This window comes from Carcharodon carcharias, chromosome 1, assembly GCF_017639515.1.
Source record: "Carcharodon carcharias isolate sCarCar2 chromosome 1, sCarCar2.pri, whole genome shotgun sequence".
Taxonomy (NCBI): Eukaryota; Metazoa; Chordata; class Chondrichthyes; order Lamniformes; family Lamnidae; genus Carcharodon; species Carcharodon carcharias.
Window position 1 is genome coordinate 197,196,028 of NC_054467.1, and position 27,485 is coordinate 197,223,512.

At 40.9% G+C, this 27,485-nt stretch overlaps 1 protein-coding gene across 3 annotated transcripts in view; it reads right to left on the reverse strand.

Moving 5' to 3' along the window:
* gba2 (glucosidase, beta (bile acid) 2) overlaps positions 1 to 27,485 on the reverse strand; it is a 97,029-nt gene that overhangs the window by 35,887 nt on the left and 33,657 nt on the right. The window lies entirely within an intron of this gene.

Consider the following 27,485-nt stretch of genomic DNA (forward strand, 5'->3'; position numbering starts at 1 on the left):
TGCAGATGCTGGAAATCTGAAATAAAAACAGAAAATGCTAGAAATACTCAGCAGTCATACAGCAACTATAGAGAGAGAAACAGTTAACGTTTCAGCTCAATGACCTTTCATCAGAACTAGGAAAAGTCGGAAATGTGACAGGTTTTATGTAAATGAAAGGGGGAAAGTTTGGAAAAAAAACAAAAAGAAAACTCTGTGATAGGGTGTAATACAGTAGAGATTGAATGACAAAAGAGTTAATGGTACAAGGCCAAAGGGAATGGAAATACAACAAGTAAAGAACCAAAAGATGGATCTAGAGGTGAAAACAAAATGCTGGGAAAACTTAGCAGATCTGGCAGCAGCTCTGAAGAGGAGCCATATGATCTTGAACTTTTAACTGTTTCTCTCGCCACAGATGCTGCCAGACCTGCTGAGTCTTTGCAGCATTTTCTGTTTTTATTTCAGATTTCCTGCAAGAGCTGTATTTTGCTTTTATTATGCATCTAAAGGTGTTGTTAATTGCAGAATGATGAACTGCTGCCATCCAAAAGCAAAGAAAAACAAGAATGAATCAAAACCTGAAAAAAAAGGAAATACAATACAGGGCGGGGACACGGGCGAGAGTGGGTGTCATACCCCTGCACAGAGGTGGGGCGGTTAATAAGCAGTGACAGGCAGAGGCAGCGGAAATGTGAGCTTCAGTTGTTTGTTTTCATTGCGGCAGTAGGTGGAGCCTTGAAGATCCCTTTATTCTCCCCACTGCTACTTAAAACGTTCATACTCTAAACGAAACTTCAAGTAGTTAAGAAAATGTTATAAGAATGGAAATATACATACCTTTATACGTTTGTGTGCCATGAAGAATGTGTGAGAGAGCTTTAATGTGTTTTCTTCTCTAAATTGTCATGTTTGTGTGGAGTTCAGCACTGAGTTAAAAGCCTCAGATTACGAGTTGGATTAAAGGAAAGTACATTCAAACAAACCAATATTTTAAGTTATAAGGTTTGAGTTGAAATTTCTGGCCAAAAATCACAATTCAAAAGGTATCCTAAAGATGCAACAGAGTTTTCCTTTGTTGTAGCGAACCAGCCTTTGCTGGGAGTTAACTCTTTCCACCAGCTTTTAGGCTGCTGAATTAATCCATTCCGCCTCGAGCAGAATGGATCCTTTTACTTTTATTTAGAGACAAATGCAAATGTAACATGATTTCTCGCAGCTTTAAGAATTTATATGTAGACTTTCAATGCCACAGCATAGTCATGGTTCAGATGCTTTACTTCACCTTTTTAAAAAAATTGACTTCACCCATTCAGGCCAGGAGATCTGATACAAACACAGACCTTTCAGCAAATTACTTTTGAAAAACTTTATGCTATCCAAGATAAAGAATATGTGCTGATAAGCATATGGGATTTTTAATCTGGATACAAATTCATACATATGAGAAAGAGGCAGTTTTAACTTTGATAATTACAAATCTTACGAATTTAAAAAATTTTATGTTTGATTCCTGATAAAGTTCTCACAAAGGAGATTTTTATTTTGAAAGGTTTGACAACAATTGACACTAATTCAAATGCTGTGCTTAAAAAAAATGGTGAGTTTAAAATGTACTTGTAAGCCTGTTACGAAAATATAAAATGTTAAGCCTGAAGCCTTGACGAAGTTTGGCAGAAGTCCAATTTTTAGCAGGGTTAAGGCGGCAGCTCAACAACCCTGCTATTTGAATCTTGGATAATTGTAAAATGAAAAACAATTTTGTGTCTTCTGTTTCAAAAATATTATGAGAATATTGGACTGTAAACAAACAACCTGAACAAGATAAGATGGTAACGATTGCATATATAAAATGGAATGAGGAAATGATTAAGGGTAGGAGAGAGGGTTAGGGAAATTGGACACAATGTATGAACTTTTTAAAGAGAACTGAATTTGATAATCTGGCCATCACCTGAGACATTGGAACCGTACAGTGGAAGATAAATAAAGATCTAGAGACAAAGCCCTTTTTGACATTAAATGGTTCTTATGGCCTAAAGTATAAGGAAACGTTTAAAACTATCAAGGCAATAGAGAAATTGACTTTGAGAATCCAAAGATGATCATGGTCAGAGGGGGTAAAAACAAAATTTAAAAGTAAAGGTATAAGGAATCTGTGGTTGAGGCAATTGAAGGGTAAGAAGAAATAATAATTTACCACAAGATGGATACAGGTAAAGGGAGAGCTGGAAAAGGATAATTAGATGTATTACTGACCATATTAATGCACCGACAAGCTACAAAAAGTAGGACCACAGGATTAACACCATGATGACAGGCAGAGTTATGTGGCTTCCAGAGGGAACTGCCACTGGAAGTGAAGATACTGAGCCATTGAACGATGGGATAAGAAGGTGTATTGTAGTGTTGTGTGGGCAGCTTCAGGAATTGAGGTCCGAGGTGAGACAGCAGCAGGAGGTAGTGGTCAGGGAAAAAAAAGTGAGGGGGAGCAGCACCCCAGGACATGCCAGAAGTGAGGGATAAGGTAAGGTTAAGGGAGCACTGGAATGACCAGGATCTACCCCATGATGGCAAGGACCTTACTGGATAATGACTAGTGATACATGTGTATTTTTGGAAGCACTGGTCACAGGTGAAACCTTATATATTTCAGTCTGTTTCTGTCAGCAGGAGAGCAACCAGCAGCTCACTTAACTATTTTCTTTCAGACAAATTCTCAGAGCAGTGGCAATCTGGAGGACAACAGCAGCAGTAATCACCCTCTTAACTATAACAGCAGCATGGGAGTCCCCCCCACTGTGAACCTCAATAAAGCCACATGTCTGCATCCAGGACAATACGTGCAGCTACCGAAAGGAGAAAGCAGAGAGTGGATAAGGAAACTGAGCGTGTGGATTTCTCAGAGTCACCACCAGTAGTCAGTGTGTCATTTGAATTATATTATCAAAAGGGAACAGTCTGATTCAGGTAACATTGACCTGACTTTTACGCTAATGACACGGCTAGAAATGTGGACATAAAGGGTACACACAACTCCAGCTTGGGCGTGTTAACTGTATCCAACATTATGGCGGGATGCACTAATCTGCCCCACCATTTGTTTGGGAGTTAGGATTAGAGGGGCAATATTGTCAAGAGCAATGGATAAATGCTTTAGTCGGCTTGGTTGTAGCGATATGAGGTGCTTTAATTTGTCAGTTTGTGGGGATCAGAAACCCACTAAGTGTCCAGCCACCGTGCCACTGTCCCTGAATGGGATAATTAGAATTAGGAACCCAAAGTGGTGTTACATGATGTTACAATGGGTACGCTGGAGGGGACCTACAATTTGAGTAACCTCAACCTGGTCTTATTGGCTGACTGGACAAAACAAAAGTTACAGCGATTATGCTTCCCAAATAGCAAAGGAGACCTGCAATTCGCAGCACAGGGAACTGAATAAAAATTGCAGCCATACAAGTTCGGGGGGGCGGTGGGGGAGGTGGTATACTCGGTGGGTTAGAAATCATTAATATGATTGACTCACAGTCTAAGAGGAGGGCATGTGACATGTTAGCTCAGGACTTCACAGGAAGAATGACAGGAATTAGTTACACTGCCTGTGACAGGAGGCAAGGGAGATGCAATAAAATTTCTGATGAGTATACCACAGGAACAGACAAACAGAACGGGGGGGTATAAATTTGAATCGATGGGAGTGGTAAAGGATGGGTGGGTGTAACAGGAAGGATCCTGTGGGTAGACGGTCCCAGGGCGGAATGGCATCCTCTTAATGACAACACGGGAATGTTGTACTGAGTCGCAACATTACATCATCTGCTCCTGCAATACCCTGAAACCCAACAGTAACAATTATGCTATTGTGGTGTCGATTAACCCTCTCAAAGGGGCCTTCAAGGCAGTCCAAAATCACCCATGCAGTGGTGCTTTCTGACAGACAGGACAGGATTCATATATGGGGGATTAGTGTGAGACAATAACCACACTTTCTACTTATAGATCACAAACTCCTTTACTGTGGGGGGACCTTCACCTTGCAGGCAGGGCCCTCACTGGCTAAGTATTCAGTCCGTGGTGGGACAGTACATTAAACATTGATGACACCTGGGTTCGAATGGCTCAGGTAGCAGTGGAAAGGGCCCTGATCACTACTAGGAGGTTTATGGAACAAAGCTGTCAAGCAATCACAAGTGAAGGGTGCAGGTGAATCTGGCCACCAGAAAGGCCAGGAGATTGGAGGACTTAGCCAGTAATTGGATCAAGATGGCAAGAATGCAGTATAACTGGTGGGATGTAGGTACGGTGACAGCAGCCATTGCATCTGTTGCAGTCTTAATAGTTGGTCTCTGTATTTGCTGTTACCAGAGACTGAGAGTATTCCAAGTACAGATGGTAATGCTGATCAATAAAGGCTATACCTCAAGTATCCAATGCAACTGAAACAGCTCTTCCAGGTATTACAAAAATCGAGAACATCTATGGAGATTTTGCAATCTAATGAAACGATGGTTCTGGGCCTAGCTTAGGTCAGTAGGACTTAGGTAAAGCCGCAAGAGAACAGTAAAGTAGCAGGCCCGAAGCCCACCGGACTCTAGTAGGATCCCTAGAGTTTTCTGGTAGGCAGAGGATCTTGGGAATGTCCCTCCTGGGCCAGGTAGTGCTTGACCAGGGGTCCAGAGAGAGGGACTGAAGTGGAATAATGAAATAATTCGATATTAAAACTGATATTAAGATGTGCATTAACAGCTTTAAAAATAGGCAAATGTAGTTATGCGTATTAACAGCTTTAAAGTAGACCAGTGCACCCATGAGAGCTCTTTCTAGACATGGATGGGAAATATAGTCAATACTGTGAGAACTAACCAAGAATCGCAAGCTGAGAACCAAATGGCCTTCACACCTTCTCCAAACAAGATGTTAAGGAGATAAAGAAACAGACAGGGAGTCATTAAGCCCCAGACACAAATGCATCCCTGCCAAGGCCAAATGCCAAAACTGAGATAACAGGCACATCTGCAGAAGACCCCCACTCTCAATTAAGTGATATATATGTTAAGGCATTGCCGGTGATGAGTGATGGGGATTGTAACAAACAGCTTTTTGTTATGCGAGAACCAAGGGCTATAAAATTATGCCACAGACTTTGTATTGTCAGAGATCCTTGGGAAAGGAACCAGGATGATCTCTCCAGCATATACTTGAAGAAATACTTTGCTTACTGGAACACTCAGACTTGAGTAGTCTCAACTTTACACTGCAACAGGTGGAAGTCATGAGACATGGACCTAGCTTGTGGAGCTGCAAAGCTCAGTCTGCCATTTTACTATCTAAATAGCAACAGCACAGAGAAGGGGCTCTGCCCACGTTTGAATACCTGACCCCATCTATACTGTTTTACTGGAACTTATGTACCATCGTCTACAAGACTGATTCATCTCTGCATGCCTCTCTCATTGAGGGGAGAAGTGAATTATGCAGCATCAGAATAGCTCACTGGACTTTGATTCTGGACTCACGTGAAAAAATAATGATTTTCTCTGTGGTCTTTGCCCTGTAAATCTTTCTTTTCTCTATCCCTCTTTTATTGTATGAATGTACAGAAGGCTACTTTGCGACCCTCTTCATGCGTTTGTGTGTATGCAAATAAACTATCCCTTGAGTCCACCCTATCTCGAGTTTGTTATGGGGTTACTAATAGGAAATTGGATCACATCAAAACAGAGGGGTTGGGGAATATGCCACCGCTTATAAAGGGGGAAGCAAATCAAAACACCTTTGTTTATGGACAGGTGGCGAGGGGAGAAATCAGGGCTGTTTAAATTAACCCCCTTCCAGTCTGTAACCATTTAGATTATCTATTATTATTTTAGGTGATGTTGGTTGAACGATAAATAAATATTGGCCAAGATACTGGAGAGAACTTCATTATTCTTCTTCAGACTGTACAAAGCACAGGTGTAAGCACATAATAAAAATGAACTGCCAGGATTTGTAGGCCAAACTGTTCAACATATGGCCCATTTGGGCTATTCCAATATTAAGAAAGAAACTTTCATTTCTTCTTTAAGTATTGAACTTTTCTTTTGAAATGAGTATGTGTTCAAATACTCGCAGAATCTGCATTGTGCTTGTGCAAAAGGAATCTTAAGTTATTTCAGTCGCTCACACAACATAGAAGTAAAGACCATTTATGGAAGTTGATCAATAAATGTGCTTATTACTTCACATCAATTATAACTCTCCAGGCTATATAAAAGCATCAAAAGATGATTTCCAGATGTACTGCAACTGTTAGATACGGAGGCCTAGATTTTTCCTTTATTTTAAGGTTGTTAGCAACCCATATAAAACAATGAATACTTCGATTAACAGTATTCAAGCATTAAAATGCTACATTTGTTTGTTAATTTAATTTTTGTGTGGTTCTTTAAAACAATTTGCAGTTCATCTTGAAATGTACAGTCTGGTTTTGTAGTTTTTACATCTACTGAAATGACAAAGATTAAACAGTAGGTATCCTGTCCTACATATAGCATAAAAGGTGATAAAGGGGCAGACATGTTAGCCTCCCGCTCTTTGCAAGCGTAAGGTTAAGCCTTGGTACACAAGAGTTGTAGGCCTGCTGAAACAAAGCTGTCTTTTACAGCAAGCTGAAGAAATCCTGTTGACTCTAGCCAATCTCAATGCAAACTTCAGGAACAGTGTTTTATTTTCCTTCTGGGCACTCTTTAGCCATCTGGTTTGAACAATGACTTCATCAGCTTCAGATTTTAGATTTCTACTCAATTTTTCCCATGATTTTTCCTAGTCACGTGCCCTTTTATGGTAAAGCTATTTCACTCATCTACTGCCTAGGTACAGCTCAAATGAGAATTTCCATTTCATTCAACAGTTTTCACCATCCCAAATATTTTTAAAAATCTATTAATAAGGCTATTAAAACCCATTAGCTACATCTCCAATTGGATTTCTGCACTCTTATCCAATATGCATTTCCCCCCTCCCCTCTGTTTTGGTCTGTTCAGTTGACTCTGAAGAAGGATCTGTCATTTAGAATATTAAACAAAAACAAAAACAGAATTACCTGGAAAAACTCAGCAGGTCTGGCAGCATCGGCGGAGAAGAAAAGAGTTGATGTTTCGAGTCCTCATGACCCTTCGACAGAACTTGAGTTCGAGTCCAAGAAAGAGTCACTCTGCTGAGTTTTTCCAGGTAATTCTGTTTTTGTTTTGGATTTCCAGCATCCTCAGTTTTTTTGTTTTTATATTTAGAATATTAACCTCGTTTTCCCTCTTCACCTGCCCTTTTGTTCCAGAACTCATTTACATCCCAAATTTGCATTTTCATAGCAGTTTTGGCAGACAGGGTACTCAGTTTAAATCACTCACTCAATTACCACCAAAATAAATTGCAGTATTTTAGTTGTTACAATCCCAGTAGAGATCAATAATAGTTATTTTTTTTAAAAAAAGATTTGAATTCCCAGTGACTGACTTAAAGGAATCATAGGACAAGATTTCAAGTTTCAAGACTGTTACTGTAGCAGACAAACTAAAATCAACCAACTAGATATTACTTAGTAAACAACTAATACTCCAAAGTACAGAAAAGATCTCCCTCAGAGTCAGCAAGTCTACCCATGTCAAAGCCAACTGCTCTGTCCTTTGTTTTCAGGTGTTAAACCTGGCACTTCCATTTCAATAGCAATTGACCTGGACCCTGTCCCCATGGGTAACTAGGTCACATTGGCTTATCGCTGGGCAGAGCTAGGTCACATGATCCCGTCTTACCTTGAATTCAAAGAGACAATTTAAAAATATAGCCATCTTATAAAAAGTTGCATTCTTAACATAGACAAGTGACAGTGAGGCTGCTCAATGAGTCAGAGGATCTAGATTTTACATCAGATGCATTGTACCATGTCCGTTTAACAATTAGTATACAATAATAATAAACAAAAACAGAATTACCTGGAAAAACTCAGCAGGTCTGGCAGCATCGGCGGAGAAGAAAAGAGCCGACATTGAGTCCCCATGACCCTTCAACAGAACAGAATTAGTACACAATGGTGAAGAAACTGATTCAGAGAGATAGTGGCTGCAACAATGAGTTTACATAAAGATGGCGATGAGAACTGGCCTGCATGTTTGAAGTTGTTAAATGACATTCCATTATTCCAGTTGACTGAATAGCCCTATTCAGGGTTTAATTTGCTTACCTCACATGGGGAGGGGGCTGGAAAATATGCTGTAAAGATCGTCAGTGTCCAAAAGACAGAGCAGCTAGGGGAATACTTGGGCTACTAGTTAACACTGGTCATACAGTAAGAAATAAAATAACATGACACTGGCTTGATAGAACATCAGAGCTTTTGGACACAAAAATGGGGAACTATTTAGGTCAAACGTGGACAAGAAACCTCATGCTGACTACCATGTACCACCCCCCTTCAGCTGATGAATCAGTACTCATCTATGTTGAACTCTTGGAGGAAGCACTGAGGGTGGCAAGGGTGCAGAATGTACACATCAGTGCAAAAGATGAGGCTGAAGCATTTGCTACAATCTTTAGCCAGAAGTGCCAAGTGGATGATCCGTCTCTGCCTCCACCGGAGGACCCCAGTATCACAGATGCCAGACTTCAGCCAATTCAATTCACTCCACTTGATATTAAGAAACAGCTGAGGCACTGGATACTGCAAAGGCTATGGGCCCTGATAATATACCAGCAATAATACTTAAGAGTTGTGCTCCAGAACTTGCTGAGCCCCTAGCCAAGCTGTTCCAGTTCAGCTACAACACTGGCATCTACCCAGCAATGTGGAAACTTACCCAGTTATGTGCTGTATACAAAAAGCAGGAAAAATCCAACTGGGCCAATTAACACCCCATTTGTCTACTCTTGATCACTGGTAAAATGATGGAAGGGGTCATCAACAGTGCTACCAAGCAGCATTTGCTCAGCAATAACCTGCTCACTGATGCCCAGTTTGAGTTCCACCAGGGTCACTCAACTTCTGATCTCATTACAGCCTTGGTTCAAACATGGACAAAAAAAAGCTGAACTCCAGAGGTGAGGTGAGAGCCAATGCTCATGACACCAAGGGAGCATTTGACCGAGTGTGGCATCAAGGAGCCTTAGAAAAACTGGAGTCAATGGGAATTGGGGGAAAACTGTCCACTGGTTGGAGTCATACCTAGCACAAAGGAAGATGGTTATGGTTGTTGGAGGTCAATTGTCTCAGATCTAGGACATCACTGCAGAATTTCCTCAGGGTAGCGTCCTTGGCCCAACCTTCTTCAGCTGCTTCATCAATGACCTTCCTTCCATCATAAGGTCAGAAGTGGAGATGGTCACTGATGATTGCACAACATTCAGCACCATTCATGACTCCTCAGATACTGAAGCAGTCCATGTTCAAATGCAGCAAGACCTGGACAATATCCAAGTTGGGCTGACAAGTGGCAAATAATATTCACGCCACACAAGTGCCGGGCAATGATCATCTCCAACAAGAGAGAATCTAACTATAACTGCTGACATTCAATGGCATTACCATTGCTGAATCCCCAACTATCAACATACTGGGGCTTACCGTTGACCAGAAACTGAACTGGGCTAGCAGCAAGTAACTCACTCCCCAAAGCCTGTCCACCATCTACAAGGCACAAGTCAGGAGTGTGATGGACTACTCCCTGCATGCCTGGATGCGTGCAGCTCCAAAAACACTCAAGAAGCTTGTCACTATCCAGGACAAAGCACCCCACTTGACTGGCACCCCATCTATAAACATTCACATCCTCCACCGCCGATGAACAGCAGTCTGTACCATCTACAAAACGCACTGCAGGAACTCATCAAGGCTCCTTAGGCAGCACCTTCCAAATCCATGACTGCTGCCATCGAGAAGGACAGGGCAGCAGGCACATGGGAACACCACCATATAGAAGTTCCCCTCCAAACATCCTGATCTGGAAATATATCGCCGTTCCTTCACTGTTGCTGGGCCAAAATCCTGGAACACCCTCCCCAACAGCACTGTGGGTGTACCTGCACCACAGACTGCAGCAGTTGAAGCAACTCACCACCACCTTCTCAAGGGCAATTAGGGATGGGCTATTAATGCTGGACTAGCCAGTGACACCCACATCCTGTAAATGAATTTTAAAAAGCATAAAACTTGGATTGCTCTGAAATTATTGCATTAACAGAGAACAAGTTGGTTGAAAAGGGACAACAGGAGGAAGATAGTACTGATTATCACTTGTGTGCAGCTAGCCAGAGGCACCAGATACTGACGCAGCATTTGCGATTTGTAATTACAGTACGTAAAGTTGGAAGGTCCGTCAATAGGCATCACAAGCTCCTGATGACGTCAAGGAAACATCTGAAATATAGGTGTTATGCAGAACATTCAGCACCACTGAAGGATGGAACACAGATGCACCTGAAATTTTCTAAATGATCGAATTCCCAATCTCAGCTCCTCTCATATGAGGAACTCAACATCTTTTAAGCAGCCACTTCAGAGCAGAATTAGTGCATTTTGAAAAATTCATCCATGGGATGTGGGCATCGCTGGCAAGGTGACTTCTTGAACCCCTGCAACTCATTTGGTGTTGGTACACCCAGAGTGCTGTTCGGGAGGGTGGTCCAGGATTTTGATCCCGTGACAGTGAAGGAACAGCAATAGTGACAAATCAGGACGGTGTGCAATTTTGAGGGGAACTTGGCAGTGTTCCCATACATCTTATGCCACATCCTTCTAAGTGGTACAGGTCACTGGGTTTGGATGGTGCTCTCGAAGGAGCATTAGCGAGTTGCTGCAATGCATCTTGCCTATGGTACACATTGCTGACATTGTGCGCTGGTGGTGGAGGGAGCAGATATTTTTGGAAGGGGCGCTAATCAAGCGGGCTGCTTTGTCCTGGATGGTGTTGAGCTTCTTCAGTGTTGTTGGAGTTGCACTCATCAGGAAGTGGAGTGTGTTCCATTACACTCCTGACCTGTGCCTTGTAGTTGGAGGACAAGCTGTGGGAAGTCAGGAGGTATGCTGCTAAACACAGAATTTCTAGTCTCTGACCTGCTCTTGTATTTACATGGCTGTATAGGAGCACGAATGTTACTTGCCGCTTATGAACATACAAAATAAGAGCAGAAATTGGCCATTCGGCCCCTTGAACCTGCTCTGCCATTCAATAAGATCATGGCTGATCCGTGTTTTGAATTCCACATTCCTATCTGCTGCTGCGAACCTTTGATTCCAAGAATCTATCTACCTCCACCTTAAAAATATTCAATGACCCCGCCTTCACCGCCTTCTGAGGCAGTGTGTTCCAAAGTCACACAACCCTCAAAAAAATTTCTCCTCATCTGTCCTGAAAGGGCAACCCCTAATTTTAAAACAATGTCCCTAATTCTGGACTCAAGAGGAAATATCCTGTCCACATCCACGTCGTCGAGACTGTTCAGGATCTTATACACTTCAATAAAGTCACCCCTCACTCTTTTAAACTCTAGTGTAAACAAGCCCAGTCTGTCCAACCTTTTCCTCATAAGGCAACACGCTTATTCCACGTATCAATCTAGTAAACTATCTCGGAACTGCCTCCAATGCATTTACATCCTTCCTTAAATAAGACGACCAAAGCTGCACAGTACTTGAGTACATTTATCAGCCCATTAAGATTTTCATTGCACTCAGTAATGCTACCTTTAGATCCATACAAAATTCACAAATTTCCAATTGTAAGTTTTTAAGTACTGATGATGCAAGATGTTAATAGTTTTGTCAGTTTTAATTATATCCAGTTCTACATTTTTCTCCATTATTCTACCAGTTTTCCCTTCTAACAAGATGATGAAATAGGAGAAAGCCATTCAGCTTCTTGACCCTCCTCTGCCATTCAAAAGATCATGGCTGATTTAATTGCAGCCTTAACTCCACTTCCCTGTCTGTCCTCAATAACCGTCAACTCCGTTGTCAATCAAAAATCTGTCTAATTCAGCCTTCAATATACTCAATGATCCAGCCTCCACTTTTGTAAATACGAATGACCCTCAGAAGAAATTCCTCTTCATCTCCATCTTAAATGGGAGACCTTTTATTTTGAAACTCTGTCCCCTAGTTCTAGATTCTACCAGGTGGGAAAACATCCTTTCAGCATCTACCCTGGCAAACCCCCTCTAATATTATTTCAAAAGGATCACCTCTCATTCTTCTAAATTCCAATGAGTATAAGCCCAACTTGCTCAATCTTTCCTCATAAGATAACCCTTTCACCCCAGGAATCAGCCTAGTCAATCTTCTCTGAATCACTTCCAACGAAAGTATATCCTTCCTTAAGTAAGGTAACCAAAACTGTACACAGTACTCTAGGTATGGTCTCACTAATGGACACTAAGGGCCATGAATCTAAATAAACAGGGGAAATTATAATGGGGAATAAAGAAATGGCAGAAGAATTGAACTCATGTTTTGGTTCCATCTTCACAAAACAGGACACAAATAATTTCCCAGAAATGTTAGCGAACCAAGGGTCTAGTAAGAGGGAGGAATTGAAGAAAATCAGTATTAGTAACTGATAATCTACATCCCAGAGTACTAAAGGAAGTAGCGCTGGAAATATTGGATGCATTGGTAGTCATCTTCCAAAATTCTATAGACTCTGAAGCAGTTCCTACAGATTGGAGGAAGGAAGGAGAGAAAAAACAGAATTACAGACCAGTTAGCCTAACATCAGTAGTGGAGAAAATGCGAGTGTCTATTTTCAAGACGTGGTAACAGAACACTTGGAAAGCATTAATGGGATTAGATAAAGTCAGCATGGGTTTATGGAAGGGAAATTATGCTTAACTAATCTACTGAAGTTTTTTCAGGATGTAACTAGAAGAATAGATAAGGTAGAGCCAGTGGATGTGGTGTATTTGGATTTCAAGAAGGCTTTTGATAAGGTCCCACTTAAGAGGCTAGTGGGCAAAATTGAAGCGCATGGGATTGGGGGTAATATACTGGCATGGATTGAGAATTGGTTGACAGACTGGAAACAGAGTGGGAATAAATGGGTCTTTTTCCAGATGGCAGGCAGTGACTAGTGGTGTATCGCAGGGATCAGTACTTGGGTCCCAGCTATTCACAATATATATATAAATGACTTGGATGAGGGAACCGAATGCAATATTTCCAAGTATGTTGACGACTCAAAAACGGACAGGGTTGTGCATTGTAAGGAGGCTTCAGGGCGATTTAGACAAGTTGTGTATGGGCAAACATGGCAGATTCAGTACAACTTGGATAAATGTGAAGTTATATGCTTTGGTGTGAAAAGCAGAAAGGCAGAGTATTATTTAAATGGGAAATATGAATGTACAAAGGGATCTGGGTGTCCTTGTACACCAGTCAATGAAAGTAAATATGCAGGTGCAGCAAGCAATTAGGAAGGTAAATGGTATGTTGGCCTTCATTGCAAGAGGATTTGAGTTCAGAAGTAGGATGTCTTACTGCAGTTATACAGGGCCTTGCTGAGACCACAGCTGGAGTATTGCATGCAGTTTTGGTCTCCCTAACTAAGAAAGGATATTCTTGCCATAGAGGGAGTGCAACAAAGGTTCACTAGGCTGATACTGGGGACGGCAGGTCTGTCGTATGAGGAGAGATTGGTCCGACTGGGCCTGTATTCACTAGAGTTTAGAAAAATGAGAGGGGATCTAATTGAAATGTATAAAATTCTAACAGGGCTAGGCAGACTGGATGCAGGGAGGATGTTTCCCTTGGTTGGGGAGTTTAGAAGCACAGAAAAGTTACAGCACAGAAAGAGGCCATTTGGCCCATCTTGTCCATGCCAGCCGGAGGACACCCAGGTGCCTTTTCTAATCCCACCTTCCTGCACCCAGCTCATAGCCCTGCAGTTTACAGCACTTAAGTGCAGATCCAGGTACTTTTTAAAAGAGTTTAGAGTTTCTGCCTCTTCCACCAACTTAGGCAGTGAATTCCAGACACCCACTACCTCTGCGTAAAAAAGTTCTTCCTCATGCCCCTCTACACCTTCTGCCACTTATCTTGAATCTATGTCTCCTGGTTCTAGAATTCTCCACCAAGGGAAACAATTTTATCCTGTCCACTCTATCTATTCCCCTCATAATTGTGTACACCTCAATCAAGTCACCTCTCAACCTTCTTTGTTGTAAGGAAAATAACCCCAACCTATCCAATCTCTCAGGGACCACAGTCTCAGGTTACGAGGCAGGTCATTTAGGACTGAGACCAGGAAAAATTTCTTCACTCAGAGAGTCATCAGCCAGTGGAATTCTCTACCACAGAAGGCTGTGGAGGCAGGGTCACTGAGTATACTCAAGAAAGAAATTGATACATTTTTGGATATTAGGGGCATCAAGGAGTATGGAAAGAAAGCAGCAATATGGGGTTGAGATAGAGGATCAGCCATGATCATATTGAATGGTAGAGCAGGCTCGAACGGCTGAATGGCCTACTCCTGCTCCTACTTTCTATGTTTCTATACAGTTATATCGACTTTCCTAATTTTATACTCCAATCGCGTTGCATTCTGTTTGCCTTCCTAATTACTTCCTTTAACTGCATTCTAACTTTTTATGATTCATGTATAAGGCCACCCAGATCCCTCTGTACCACAGCTTTCTGCAGTCTCTCTATTTAAACTGTATTTGGCATTCCTATTCTTCCTGCCAAAGTGGACCACCTCACATTTTCCCATGTTACACTCCGTTTGCCAAATTTTTGTCCACTCACTTAACCTATCTGCAGCCCTTGCAGACTCTCTGTAACCTGCTCGAAATTTGCTTTTCTATCTTGCATCGTCAGCAAATTTGGCTACAATACAATTTTACATACAATATAACCAAGAACAATATTACTATCACTGAAGAAATACTTTGCTCCAGGGAGGAAGAAAACAGTTCCAGTTATTTGCTCAGAAGTGAAACAGTAAGAAAATTAGTTTAGATGTGATCTTAAGACCGCCTTACTGAAATCCCAAACAGAAGTAAATCAACAGCTTGAAATTAACCAACTCTGTGCAATAAAGTGAGCACAGAAAGACAATCTTGACATTGTAATGCTCAAAAATTCAGGGCAAACTTGCAAAGAAATTTCTATTAATCTGTACAAATTGGACAGTTTGATTTCATAGTTGGCTTTCATGAGCTTCACTGATGAATAGCAGGCTGCAACAACTGTTACAAGGTTAAACTGGCAGCAACAATTACATTATAGGATAGTTGGGATTACACAACCAGAGAGACAATGCCATTAATCAGATACCTATAAATCACTTGCAGGATTACTGTAGAGAATTTAAAGCTTATCTTTAAAGTTTCCTGCTACTCCAATCATTTTTTTAAAAATAAGCAGTAAAATTAAGTTTAACAAGTTTCAATATAAGGAAAGTATGCTATGCAACATGATAGTGACAACCTTGCTACTCAAATAAAGGCAGAAATTCAAGGGGAAGTTTGAGACAAAAATATTCTGCCACCTCTTTCAACAGAGGGCAAAAAGGCTACACTCAATGTATGCTTAATTTAAAATCATGTGGAGTTGGCAGCAAAGGGTGAAAAATGAAATAAACTGTAAAACTAGAATAACAAGCATGAAAAGGAAGCATTAGGAGAAATAACTTTAGTGAGTTGTTAGAGCATAAAATCCTTTGCCACATGGCTGTAGTTGAGACAGAGACTATTATATCATTTAAGGGAACCTTGGATAAATATTTTGAAGCAAAAGGGCTAAGAGGAAGGGATTAGTTTTGATTTGCTCTCGAGATAAGCATGAGGGTCAAACTGCCTATGTTGTAAAGTTCTATGGTTCCAAGACTGAATATTCAACAAAAGTAAAAGAGAAAAGAAAAATAGGAAATGCGGGATCAAAAGAAGATGGAAGTCTACATTAGTAGGCATTATCTTTAACAGAACAGGCTTACCTGTCAGGGAAAGAAGAAAGTCCAGAGACATTGGACACTGCCGATTCTTCTCAACTACCCACTAATTGAGATCGATCTGTTCCAGAAGTTACCTTAAGCAAGCGACTGACTGATAAAGGGAGAATCACCACTGGCTGCAACATTCAACCTCCTACATTTCATTGACAGAAAAATCATAGCGGAGGCAGGATAAAGGAGTAAAAGATGAGCTGAAATTTCAAGCAGAGAAAAATCAGCATTTACCCTGGTCTGTCAGAAAAACTATTTTTTATTGTTGATCACAGATGATAAAGTTTTCAGGCTAATTAGAAAATCAAAGCAAAGATCTTTAGTTTACCTACGTCCACATTTGCAGAGGAGATATCAAATGCCACAGTTCAGGCCAAGTTAAATGCTGTGTAAGAAACCACTGCACAAAACACAAATTTGTGCCATTGTGCTTTATAATGAAACCATCTACTTCAATCTGAATTTCTTGTTCTCTTCAGATATCTTTGAATATTTTCATTGTGTGTGTTGATCTACTTCCTTCTGCAGCATCACGTTAGACTCAGATTCAATGGCCAATTGCAGCTATGCATTCCACCTTTTAAAGTGTTGTGAAATATTCTTCTAAATATTTTCCTTTATGCCTTTAGTACTAATCCCAAAAAAGTGCTCATTATTGACTGAAGAATTAGTGAAACAATCTTTAGTTACTCTCAATCCTGTACTGTTCCAGTAAAGTTATAACACTGGCATCTACCTGGCAATGTGGAAAATTGCCCAGCTATGTCCTGTACACAAAAAAGCAGGACAAATCAAAACGGGCCAATTACCACCCCATCAGTCTGCTCTCCATCATCAGTAAAGTGATGGAAGGGGCAATCAACAGCGCTATCAAGTGGCAGTTGCTTAGCAATAACCTGCTCACTGACATTCAGTTTGGGTTCTGCCAGGGTCACTCAGCTCCTGTCTGCATTACAGCCTTGGTTCAAACAAGGACAAAAGAGCTGAATTCCCGAGGTGAGGTAAGAGACACTGCCCTTGACATCAAGGCAGCATTTGACTGAGTGCGGCATCAGGGAGCCCTAGCTAAACTGGAATCAATGTGTTATGGACATGAGAGCGAGTTGGATTGAATTGCTGTTCCCTTTTTCTGTCTGCGACAGCAATAGTTTTAATTTTTAACCTAGTTTGGTTCCCTTAGTATCCTTTCCCTTGTTGAAGTGGCCATGGTGCATTTCCCAAACCCCGGTTTATGAGGTCCAATGGTAAACGTAAACCAACATCAAATTCTTTAAAGGTAAAACAAAACTGGAATTTATTAATACATTCAAAAACTAAGGGATGGATAATGAAACACATTCACACTCAAGAGCATACAAGGTAGAAAAGGCAGCGAAAGAAAGGGAAAAGAAGTTACAAATTGCAAGTTACTTATATAAAAAAATTAAAAAGGTATTGGCATTAATTCATGTGAGTGGAGTCCAGTAAGGCAACGGTCCAATGAAGTTCCTTTCAGTTGGCTTTGTCCAGCAGAATTCCTGGTCTTTGTCTTAGAACTCAGTTGAGGCGGTTGAAGATCCAGTGTAGTATTCTTGTATTCTCGGAATTAGTTCACCTTGCAGGCAAAATACAGGATTCTTTCTGGAGATTTGACTTTGAGAGAGATGGAGATCAGAGGCAGGCTACTATCCTGGAGTCCGGTTGTCTTGAGATTAAACCGCAACTGAAGATGGAATCCAAAAGCAGTATAATTTTTAAAATTCAAACAGCTCAAGTCTTGGTCATGTGACAGGGTGATTTCAAGTCAAGCCGTTCAGCTAACTATGTACTTTAAAGACCCCTGTTAAAGCCATTGTATTTTGAGCAGGTAACTGTGGGACCAAAAGAACAACATTGGAAATGAGGAGTCACAAATAGCTCCCCCTTTGTCCAGAGCTGGATGGGGCAGACGTCTCGTCTACTAGTCTTTTGCATTTGCTTGGCTGGAATGTTCATACAATAAAAAAAGGGGTGTTGCATTCCAGGATGATGATGAGTTAGCCTTTGCCTGTTGGAATGGCTTAGAATCGTTCAGAAAAACCAGCATGTGACCAGTTGCAGTCATTTTATTAGCCCAGCAACTGTTTTTTTTTAAGTTTAAACCAGAGAATACAGAAGAGAAAGGAATTTTGATGTTTTTTTTCTTCATCCCTTCTCAGCATGACAAATGGGAATCAGGGTCATACCTAGAACAATGCAGGATGGCTGTGGTTGTTGGAGATCAATCATCTCAGTTCCACGATATCACTGCAGGAGTTCCTCAGGGTAGTGTCCTCGGCTCAAACATCTTCAGTTGCTTCATCAATGACCTTCCTTCCACCATAAGGACAGAAGTGGGGATGTTCGTTGATGACTGTACAATGTTCAGTACCATTGCAACTGCTTGGATATGGAAGCAGTCCATGTCCAAATGCAGCAAGACCTGGACAATATCCAGGCTTGGGCTGACAAGTGACAAATAACATTTGCGCCACACAAGTGCCAGGCAATGATCATCTCCAACAAGAGAGAATCCAACCATTGCCCCTTGATGCTCAACGGCATTACCATCACTGAATCCCCCATTATCAACATCCTGGGGGGGGTTACCATTGGCCAGAAATTGAAATGGCCACATAAAAACTGTGGCTACACGAGCAGGTCAGAGGCTCAGAATCCTGCAATGAGTAACTCACCTCTTGACTCCCCAAAGCCTGTCCACCATCTACAAGGCACATCAGGAATGTGATGGAACGCTTTCCACTTGCCTGGATGAGTGCAGCTCCAACAACACTCAAGAAGCCTAATACCATCCAGGATAAAGCAAACCACTTCCACAAACATTCACTCCCTCCACCACCGACAAACAGTGGCAGCAGTGTGTACCATCTACAAGATGCAAAGAAACTCATCAAGGCTCCTTAGGCAGCATCTGTCAAACCCACGACTCCTGCCATCTAGAAGGACAAGGGCCGCAGACACAAGCAGACAGCACCATCTGGAAGTGCCCCTCCAAGCCACACTCCATCTTGACTTGGAACTTGTTGCCATTCTTTCATTGTCGCTGGGTCAAAATCCTCGAACTCCCTACCTAACTGCACTGTGGGTTGTACCTACACCACATGGACTACAGTGGTTCAAGGCTGCTCACAACTACCGTCGCAATTAGGAATGGGCAATAAATGCTGGTCTAGCCAACGACGATCACATCCCATGAATATTTTAAAAATCCTCTTCTCCCTAGTATAATTCCAGTAAATATAGAATGCACTTTCTGCGTGGTGTCAATATATTTTCTAGAATGGCGTTCCTAAAAAAAAAGACGCACTATTCCTCTAAACTGTTTAATGATGTCTACTTAGATTTCTCTCTTACTTAATGTCACTTCAGGTAGTGTCACAAATCCAGCAACCTTGGGACAGAGTCCACGCCGGATTTTGGATCTTGCCGGTTTTTAGGTCAGGCAACTTGGGTCAAGGGTCATAGACCACAGAGCACGGCAAAAGACAGCTGTATGTCTTAAGCGCACCATCATCTCAATGCAATACCTAAGTGAACAAGCCACCAGGTTATTTTAATAATTAAAAATAATACTTAAAAAATGCCCCGTTTTCAGATAACTTTTAAAAATCTCACTCTCTATAGATTTCTCTGCTGACCTGTTTAGAGAGTTTTACATAGTAATATAATATTTATAGCAGAGTTTTATGGTTTTGTATTTTTTAAATTCTCCATCTTCTCCTGAAAATTAACTATTTGACATTTGTCTGTCCTGCATTAAATTGTCCAGCTCCTTAACTGGAATATGATCTGATCCTTTTTGCTCCCAGTTTCCCTCTAATTACTCTCTAATATGGTGCCATCAGAAACTGTTAATATTTAGCTCCTCTAACCCACATATCCAAATTACTTATGTAAATGGTGAACAGAGGTTCCCAATATCGACCCTGGGCCGTACATCTCTTATGAACATCCATTCACTTCTAGTTTGTTCTCTTTCAAGCTATCCTTTACAAATCCATGTTGACTGGCCGAATAGTCTGAACCTTTCAAAAATGTTCACCAATTCCAGTTCTATAGTATCATGAGTGCCATCAACTTTCTATTCGAAAGTGTGATACCTTCTTCTTTCTCAGTGGTCTTGTAACTTGCTATTTTCACTAGTTAAATTATATCATATATGCTCCTTCAAAGCAATGACACCAAAAGGAAAATAAGAAATTTGCTGAATTATATACTAGGCCAAGCTCTCAAGACAAATGTTATATCTCAGAGAAATAAAGCAACAACACTCGACCAGTGCAGTATAATAAAAAGAACATCAAACTATCCAAAGCAATGTTAAGGCAAATCTACTAGTAGCGATATATAGTTGAAGATGAAATGTTACAGGGTATTTTACAAAGATTAAACTGACTGAAGGAGTGAGAGAGTGAAAAGCAGCCATCAAATAATTTAAGTGGAACTGGAATAAGGAAGAAATGAGGTAATTTTCTTTCACTGAAATCCTATTTAATTGCATTTAGTCTAATATTTTCCCTCCCACAACTTCTGCATGTTCTTCAAATCTCTACTATCCTTTTTTTTTTGAAATCCAAGCATTACATTTGCTCCCACATTTTCAAATTTGATGTTGCCCTTCACTATGAATTTTCATTTTTGGTCCATAGCCTTTTAAATCACAGTTCAAGATGAACAAGTACTAGCAAGCTGTTTAGGCAAGAAGTAATGTAGGAATCATACTTATGGGAAACTGCATTCTCCCAGAGGTCATGGTCAAACTAGAAACAACCAGAAGAGAAACAAAAGCACAACTTCAAGGGACGTATTGATGGCTGAACACAAAATGTAAAGTAGTGTATGAGCAAGGATCCTACCATGTGTTAAAGTGACCACTGCAGAGTTAGACTTTTCATGCTGAAGACTAAGATAGAGAAAATCAATGTTCTAGTTAGTGTTAGACAATCGGCAAGTAAAATCATGTTGGAAAAGTTGAAAAGCTAGAAAATAAAGGCAACAGATTTTCAAAAATATCATCCCCGGCACAAATATCAAGGAGCTAAGAGACTTAATGAGTGGTCGAATTAATTTAAGTTGTCAATAAAGATTTTAGAAGATAAACCAACAGTAACCAAGAATGGGAGCTTTGAAAAATCAGTGGAATATTGGAAGTGAAGTGATGGAGTGAAACAGAGCATTGGTGCATAGAAAGATCATTTTTAGGCAACAGGAAAAGGGCTCCAAAAGTTATCTTTACTTTTGCAATTAGTTCAATACAAGCCCAATTACATTCTTCAAGAAATAAATTGGATACAAATATCATGCAAACTGAATACATTATATGAATGCTTCACATTGAAAACCACATTCAAATGCAGTCATTCTGCCACAGGATCTATAAACAGTATATCAAAAGAGTAAAGCATGTGTTGTCAAGGAATTAAAATGTCCAACAAACCACAGACTGACCAAAGGATAGTGATAGAGGTATTACATTAAATAGACGTATTGCCTGTAAAAAAAAAAGGTTGAGGTGATTTTATAGAAATTTTCAGGATTTTGAAATGAATTAATACAGTAGATAGAATTTTTTTTGTTAATGGGTGAGTCTGGAGCAAAGTGACATAATCTCAAGATCAGAGCCAGGGCATTCAGGAGACAAGTTAGAAAGCACTTGTTCACACTAAGGGACAGAAAGGTGAAACATTCTCCCACAAAAAGCAATAGATGCTATCTGAATTAATAAGTTTAAACCAGAGGTCAATAAATATTTGTTTTACAAGGATATGGAGCCAAGACAGATGGGTGGAGTGGAGATACACATCAGTCATGATCTCATTTATTGGTGGAACAGAATGGCAGAATGAACTCCAGTTCCCATGATATAGGTCGATTCCAGTGGCTGCTCAAGATATCTCAAATTGCATTCAACTTTACAGGGGCTTAAAATTTCAAAGTGAAACTTGAGCATTCCTGAAGGTTAACACGAATGGCATATCTGCATCACCAATGGTTGCTTATCTTTCAAAAATATTCCACAACTACTAAAAACTTAATGTTTGGCATGAAGAATTAGGTGCCAAAAATGATAATGTAGGCCAAGGAGGTATAAAGGCTCATTACTTGCATCTAGTGGGCCTTAAGATTTTAATAAAGATTTTTTTTTTAAGTCAGCCCATCCATTCCCATTGGGTGAGTTCCTGGCATAGTTCATACTGAAGATATGACATGTTAGTGAAAATCAAAGGGTTATAGTGACACACTGTCAGTATCTAGTTTCAAGACCTGTATGTCTTGTTGAACAATATAGTACCTGTATTTGTGTTTTCTAGCAACATCTCACACTTTTAGATAACATGCCGTTTAATTTCATCATGCTCAGAATAGAATATTACTTCTTGTCTAATTAAAAATGTTGAAAACAGACAATAATTAACATCCACAACGATTCATTTTCATTGTCACTTGGGTGAGGTACTGAAGGGCATACATGTTTTTGAAATAGTACCTCAAAATGGAGTGAACGACTTGGAGAGCAAGCAGAAAATTAGCAAGTAAAGTCATAATTCATAATGAAGTGGAAAGCACAAAATAGATAAGCATGAAGAAATTAAATAGATAATCTAAAAGTGTATGATGTTACTAGAAAACACAAACACAGGTACTTTATTGCTCAACAAGTCATGCAGGTCTTGAAACTAGATGCTGACAGTGTGTCAGGGAAGGCCTTTGAAGAGCAGTGTTATCCATTTTCATAGGTATTAACTAATGTGTTTAAGTGTAAAAAGGTTTTAAATTAGAAATTTATAACTTGTGGTTCTTCAAAAGTTACAATTTTTTTTGCAAAAGGACGGTACAAAATAAGTCAACTGCAGCCCCAAGTGTAGTAATTAAACATTACTGCCTTGCTTATGTATTCTACATCCCACAGGACAAAACTAAGGCTTTAATTTGTCATGTTATTGCTTCATGTACATGGTTGGTGGTGGTGTTGGGGGTGGGGGGGGGGGGGGGGGGGGGGGGGGGGGGGCGTTGGCGGGTGTGATGTGGTGTGGTGAGGAAACTCACTTTCAACTTATCTTGATATTGCCCAATGTAAAAACGATGATATTTTGACAGGGCAAGTTACATATGATCTGCTTAGTTCAATCCTTCCCCGTGCCTGAACGCATGACCTTTCAGTGCACATACGAGGAGGAAAATTAGAAACCTGATAGGGGTGGGATATGATTGGGAAAGGGAGGAAAAGACAGCACAATCTTGTCATTTGACGACAATATTACTCAGTAAGAAGATGGGGAAAAGGAAAATAAGCAAATCTTCTAGTTAGTATACCAAGTTACCACCTCCCCCGCCCCCACCCCAAAACAATGATTTTTAAAAATTTCATTTGCATTAAGTTGAACATTTCCAAAGGTAATTTTTCTATGTTATATACAGCTTTTAATCACTGTGGCCTCTTTAAAACTTATAGCAATGGTTCAGGGACTGATACAACTATTGGAAATGTTCAAAACAAGAAACATCACAGAATCAAAGAATGGTTACAGCACAAGTGGTCATTTGGCCCTTCGTCTCCATGCTAGCTCTCTGCAAAGACAATTCAGCTAGTCCCACTCGTCTAACCTTTTCCTGCAGCTTTTTTCTATTCAGACAATTATCCAATTCCTTTTTGAAAGTCGTGATTGAATTTGCCTTCACCGCAGTCTTAGAGAATGCACTTCAGGTAAGCATATCAATATAAGCAAATATTAATAGAGATCTGAAGGAGAGTTTTGTGCATTAAAGTACATCACTTTTTAAGGCAAATCCCAAATAATTTGAGTTTAACATACTTAGCAACTCTTCTTCAAACCCAAAAGTTCAATCTGAAGACAGGATGTTAAATTTAAACAAATGAAATTATGAAGCTATGAGGGGAAAATTGGTGGAGGTGGATTGGGAAAACACATTAAAAGGTATGATAGTACGTAGGCAATAGATAGTCTTTAAGGAGTTATTACGTAACTTACAGGAACTATACATTCCTTCAAGGCATAAAAACCCAAAAAAAGTCAGTGAACTGGCTAACAAAAGAAGTTAAGGATTGGATAAGATTAAAAAGGAAAGCCTAAAAAATTGCAATAAATAGTGGTAAATTTTAGAATTCAGCAAAGGTGGACCAAGAAACTGATAAAGGGAGAACAGACTACGGATGTAAACCAGCAAATATAAAAGTGGACTGTAAAAGTTTCTATAAGTATATAAAAAGGAAACTTTTAGCTAAGACAAATGTGGGTCCATTACAAGCAGAGCCAGGGGAAATTATAATGGGGAACAGATAAATGACAAAGTAGCGAAAGGAATACTTTGTGTCTGTCTTCACTGAGGAAGATACAAGAAATCTCCCAGAATTAGAGACCCAAGGGACTAGAGGGAAATGAGGAATTGAAGGAAATTAATATTAGTAAGAAGGTTGTATTAGAGAAATTAAAGGGCCTGAAGGTTGTTAAGTCCCCATGACCTAAAATTCTACATCCCAGGTTGTTGAAAGCGGTAGCTATGGACATAGTGAATGTGAATGCATTGGTGATCTTCCTCCAAAATTCTATAGACTCTGGGACAGTTCCTGCAGATTAGAAGGCAGCAAATGTCACCCCACTATTTAAGAAGGGAGGGAGAGAGAAAGGGAAACTGTTAGCCTTAAATCAGGAGTAGGGAAAATGCTAGAATCTATTCTAAAGGATGTGATAAATATTAGACACTTGGGTAATGATGATCAGATTGGGCATAGTTAACATGGATTTATGAATAGGAAATCATGTTTGACAAACTTGTTGGAGCTTTTTGAGGTTACTGAGAAGAACTGATAAAGGGAGTCGATGGACGAAGTGTACTTGGATTTTCAGAAGGCTTTTGATAAAGCTAGGTGGGAATGTGTGTTGTGAGGAAGATACAAAGCAACTTCAAGGGGATTTGACAGATTTAAGGGAGTGAGCAAGAACATGGCAGAGGAATAAATATGAAAAAATGTAAGGTTATCCACTTTGGAAGGAGGAAGACATGTGCAGAGTATTTCTTAAATGGAGAGAAATTAGGAAGTGTAGATGTACAAAGGGACCTGGATGTCCCAGTCAATAAGTCACTGAAAGCTAACATGCAGGTGCAGAAAGCAATTAGGAAGGCTCATGGTATGTTAACCTTTATTGCAAGAGGATTTGAGTAAAGAAATAGCAAAGTCTTGCTTCAACAGCATAGAATTTGGTTAGACTGCACCCAGCTGAAGTACTGTGTGCAGTTTTGGTCCCCTTACCATAGGAATATTAATACTGCCCTAGAGGGAGTGTAACGAAGGTTCACTAGGCCTCTTACCCAGATGGCAGGACTGTCCTATGAAGAGAGATTGGGGAAACTGGGCCTGTATTCTCTAGAGTTTCAAAGAATCAGGGGTGATCTCATTGAAACTTACAAAATACTTAAAGGGATAGACAGGGTAGATGCAGGCAAGGTGTTTCCCCTGGTTGGAGAGTTATGATCCCTGGACAAGCCTGATCCCAGGGTGGAAGCCAGCTTGATAGTTCCTACCTTTTATTTGTTCATTTAGATACGTGGAGAGTGGCCACTGAACAGAGTCACCAGAGTCAGCTGATGAACTTTTAACAAAAGAATAAAACATTTATTCAACAAGAAAAGATTAACTATATTACAATACTCCTTCACCCACAACTATACCTTTAGAGATATATACAAATTTGTAAGGATAACACAAGTTACAAAGCTTCTTATACTCTAATGTTCACAGTTAGTACACAGCTGGTACACTGTGGTCAGACACACCGTGGTCAGACACACCACACTCTGAAACCAAGTGACAGACGCCACCTCAAACAGATGCTGTGGATCTCTCCTCAATTCCCACCCAGACCATGAGCCAACCAGTCTCATTGCACTCCGCCTTTCACATGAGGGTTTTCAATTTCCGCTCTCCAAGACCTCACACCTTGGAATCTTCTCCCAAACTGACTTTTTCTCAGACGTGTTCTGCAAGGGTTCACCTCCAGGGTTATGAACTCTCATGATGTTCCTCTTCCCTGGGCCACCACATGCATTCAAGCTATCTTCCACACACTCTCTCTTTTATTTTTCTCCCCCAGAGATGGCACCACAGTCGGGAGGAACTTGCCCTGGGAGCCCTAAACATTGACTCCGGACCCCAGGTAGTCTCATGGCACCAGGTCAAATATAAGCAAGGAAACCTCCTGCTGATTACCACGTGCCACCCTCCCTCAGCTGATGAATCAGTGCTCCTCCATGTTGAACACCACATGGAGGAAGCACTGAGGGTGGCAAGGGCACAGAATGTACTCTGGGTGGGGGGCTTCTACGTCCATCACCAAGAGTGGCTCGGTAACACCACCACTGAGCCCTAAATGACACAGCTGCTAGATGAGTCTGCGGCAGATGGTGAGGCAACCAACAAGAGGGAAAAACATACTTGACCTCATCTTCACCAACCTGGCTGTCGCAGATGCATCTGTCCATGACAGTATCGGTAGGAACGACCACCGCATAATCATTGTGGAGATAAAGTCCCATCTTCATATTGAGGATACCATCCATCGTGTTATGTGGCACTACTGCTGTGCTAAGTGGGATACAGTTCGAACAGATCCAGCAACACAAGACTGGTCATCCAAGCGGTGCTGTGGGCCATCAGCAGCAGAATTGTACTTGAACACAACCTGTAACCTCACGGCTCGGCATATCCCCCACTCCACTATTACCATCAAGCCAGAGAATCAATCCTGGCTCAGTGAAGAGCGCAGGAGGGCATGCCAGGAGCAGCACCAGGCTTACCTAAAAATGAGGTGTCAACCTGGTGAAGCTACAGCACAGGACTACTTGCATGCCAAACAGCATAAGTAGCAAGTGATAGACAGGGCTAAGCGATCCCACAACCAACGGATTAGATCTAAGCTCTGCAGTCCTGCCACATCCAGTTGTGAATGATGGTGGACAATTAAACAACTCACCGGAGGAGGCTCCACAAATATCCCCATCTTCAATGGAGGGGCCCAGCACATCAGGTGCAAAATATAAGGCTGAAGCATTTGCTACAATCTTCAGCTAGAAGTGCCGAGCGGATGATCCATCTTTGCTTCCTCCGGAAGTGCCCAGCATCATAGGATGCCTGTGTCCAGTGGGGTTCCACAGGGATCGGTGTTGGGTCCCTTGCTGTTTGTGGTATATATAAATGATTTAGACTTGAATGTAGGAGGGTTGATCAGTAAGTTTGCGGGTGACACGAAAATTGGTGGGGTGGTAAATAGTGAGGAGGATAGCCTTAGATTACAGGAGGATACAAACGGGCTGATCAGTGGCAAATGGAATTTAATCCAGTTAAGTGTGAGATGATGCACTTGGGCAGGACAAACAAGGCACGGGAATACACGATGAATGGTAGGTCCCTGGAAAGTGCCGAGGATCAGAGGGACCTTGATGTGCATGTCCCACCGGTCCCTAAAGGTAGCCGGACAGGTGGATAAGGTGGTTAAGAAGGCA